The following is a 3838-nucleotide window of genomic DNA, read 5'->3' on the forward strand; positions in this document are numbered from 1 at the left end:
CCTCTTCGGCAGGTCCAGACTTTTCCCCGGACTCCCTCCCGGCTAGCCGTGGTTCACTAACCCCCTGCAGGCTGTGTTCAGGCCGCCAACCCCAGTCCTCTTCTGGCGCTCCGACCGAAGCCTGAGCCTCAACTCACAGCCCCGCCTGCCCCGGCGGGTGAGCAGACAAGCCTCTCGGGCTGGTGAGTGCCGGTCGGCACCGGTCCTCTGTGAGGGAATCTCTGAGCTTTGCCGTCCGCACCCCTGTTGCTGTGCTCTCCTCCGCGGCTCCGAAGCTTTCCCTCTTCACCACCCGCAGTCTCCGCCCGCGAAGGGGCTTCCTAGTGTGTGGAAACTTCCTCCTTCACGGCTCCCTCCCACTGGTGCAGGTCCCGTCCCTATCCTTTTGTCTCTGTTTATTCTTTATCCTTTTGCCCTACCCAGGTACGTGGGGGCGTTTCTTGCCTTTTGGGAGGTCTGAGGTCTTCTGCCAGCGTTCCGTAGGTGTTCTGTAGGAGTTGTTCCACGTGTAGATGTATTTCTGGTGTATCTGTGGGGAGGAAGGTGATCTCTGCGTCTTACTCTTCCGCCATCTTCCCGGAACTCGATTCATACCTTTTTTACATGACCACCTTGGTTTTAAAAATCCTTGCTTTCTGGAACAACAAACTGCCCCAGAATCATCTTGAATATTTCTTGCTCTATACCTATAATTAAGAATTCCTCTGAGAATCCCTGATGCTGTTTATTGGAAAATGGCTTTTGGAGCTCACCATCTGGGCCCCAGTAGTAATCATTGCTACTAGTTTGTCATTTCTATTAGGCTTTATCAATGTACAAATTTAGGAAATATCTGTTTTTTAAAGAGAAACAAATCCTGAATTCGTACTGATTTTTTGATTCAAATTTAAGGCTCTAGTCACCTTACTTAAGCTCTTTTATTTTATATTGCATCTCTTTACTCTTATGATGAAAATTTTGGTTCCTAATATTACCCTAATTAAATTACATATCTGTTTTCTTCTGCAATATACCTATAATACTTTCAAAATAATAATAATATCTTTCGATAACAGCAAGAGTACCAAATGAAGTTTAGAATTTCTTTATGTTTTCTTTAGTTTGTATCCCACTAGGAATGTATGTCAAATTATTGTGCTTTCAAATAACTTAATTAATTCATTTCTTCCTGTTGCTATACCACCAACTATATATTGTATAATTAGGTACATTTGTTTCATTTGCTTTAAGATTTTATGACTTTTTTCTGTTCTGATTTAATATTTGTAACTGTGGAAAATATTTATGTGATGCCATAGTCAAAATCATGTTCACATTACATTCACAGAAATTTCACTTCCATTCTTATCCCTTTTCTCTGTTGCAGAGAGGGACAGAGAGAGAGATGGAGAGAAGGGGAGGAGAGAAGGAAAGGAGAGGGGAGAAGAGAAGAGGAACGAGGAGGAGAAGAGGAGAGGAAAGGGGACAGGAGGAGAGAATTTCTACCTCTTCTTACTTCTTATGCTGTTCTGCACTATTCTGAATTTTGCTTTTGTCACTTAAAAATTTACCCTATTACCACTCTGTGTCAGTGTAGTGAGGTCTTCCTCATTCCTTTTCAGAGCTGCATAATACAGTCAGCATATTTTATTACATTTAAAGACATTTTGCATTAAGGATAATATTTCCTTTTTATATTTTTCCATATTTCTATTGGGCTGTTGGTCTTCTTCTTCACAATAATTAGCATTTTGTGGGAAAAATTGCAAACATTTTCCCAAGACTCTATTTGGCTTTGGAGTTTTCATTTGAAAGATTTTGGCCATTCAAGAACAATTAACCACAATCTGCTGTAACCAATATTTGTGGTATTCTAGGGAAGAAATTAGTACTATATATATATGTATATGTAATATATATTAATATATATATAAATATATATAAATTAGTACTATATATATGTACTTCATTATACATATTTTACTATGTTATATGCCTCATTTATTTTCACTAATTCTTTGTGTGATTACACATTCTTTGCTGTGGATATGGGTTTCTTTTTAAATAGATAAATCCTATTCTTAGAATGAACTGTTCAATTGCTTTGCCCATTTTTCTATAGGATTGCCTTTTCTTTTTCATTTGTAGAATTTTAAAAATAAATTGTGAATATGAAATCTTTGATATGTGTATCTTTTCCTATTTAGTCACTTGCCCTTTAACTTTGTCAATGGTGTTTCTTGTTTGTTTTGTTTTGTATGAACAGAAGGTGTTAATTTTTTTTTTTTAAAAAAGATGTTGGGGGTAGGAGTTTATTAATTAATTAATTTATTTTTGCTGTGTTGGGTCTTCGTTTCTGTGCGAGGGCTTTCTCTAGTTGTGGCAAGTGGGGGCCACTCTTCATCGCGGTGCGCGGGCCTCTCACTGTTGTGGCCTCTCTCGTTGCGGAGCACAGGCTCCAGATGCGCAGGCTCAGTAGTTGTGGCTCACGGGCCTAGTTGCTCCGCGGCATGTGGGATCCTCCCAAACCAGGGCTCGAACCCATGTCCCCTGCATTAGCAGGCAGATTCTCAACCACTGCGCCACCAGGGAAGCCTGGTGTTAATTTTAATGAAGTCCAATTTATCAAAATGTCTTTTATGGTTACAGCTTTTGGTGTCATATTTATGAAATATTTACATGGTCCAAATAGGCAAAGAAGTTCTTTGTTTTCTTCTAAAAGTTTTAATTTTACTTTAACCTTTTAAATTTAGATTTGAAATCCATCTAGAATGGACTTTTTTGTTTATGGAGTGAGTTGAAGGTAATTAAGCACTATTTGACTCTATGCTATCAAATTGATTTAGCTCAATTTATTGACAAGGTGATAATTTCTACAATAATATCATCTTTGTCATAAATAAGGTGACTGTATTTATGTTGGTCTTTTTCTGGATTTAATTCTATCCTATTCATCAATATGTCTGTTCTTGCACCAAAACCACTCAGTTTTAATTAGTGTAGATTTAAAACAGGTCTTGGTATATGGCAATTTCACTCTTTCAGTTTTTGTCTTCTTCAAGACTTCCCTGGCTATTCTTGGTCCTTTGAGTTTCACTCTAAATTTTAGAATCAGCTTATCAATTACAACAATATCTTGCTGAGATTTTGATTGTGATTGCATTGAATTTATGGATCAGTTTGAAGAGAATTGACATTTTCACAATATTGAAAATAGCAGTCAACGAACTTGGTATTCCTCCCTCTTTCACGATATATTTGGTCTCTTAAATTCTTGAACACATTTTATTAGTTTAATCCCAAGATGCTTTATTTTTATGCCATTATAAATGATATTTTTAATTTTATTTTTATGAGTTCTTTGCTGATATATAGATATATAATTGGTTTTATATGTAATACTTTGCTTCCAAAACAACCTTCCAAGTTTTTATAATTCTTTTTCCTTCCCTATCCCCCAGCCCTAATTGCATCTTATAGTGACTATCCTGTATCATCTCAGTGTTTCTTTTTCTACCTTTTTGTATCCTGTGATACAAATTATCTGTTAAACTAATTATCGTCATTAAATTACCTATGTTAATAGAGACCAATATTGAAAACATTATTGGCTGAAGTATCAAGTAAGAAGAAAAGCAAATCTAGAAAGGAAATAAAGGTGATAAAATACTTTAATACACTTTATTGTTGTCTTAAAAGAAACAGCTAGGACAAACAAAAAGAAAAAGAAAGTATATTTATAGCAAATCAGACCTAAATTCAAGGCAATATCAACATGAGTGAATAGGGTTTAAGATTAAGGAGAGGACTTATGTTAAATTACTTGCCTTCTTAGGGGGAGGATACAGATAACAATAAG

This window comes from Neophocaena asiaeorientalis, unplaced genomic scaffold (genome assembly GCF_003031525.2).
Source record: "Neophocaena asiaeorientalis asiaeorientalis breed wild unplaced genomic scaffold, Neophocaena_asiaeorientalis_V1.1 scaffold809, whole genome shotgun sequence".
NCBI lineage: Eukaryota > Metazoa > Chordata > Mammalia > Artiodactyla > Phocoenidae > Neophocaena > Neophocaena asiaeorientalis.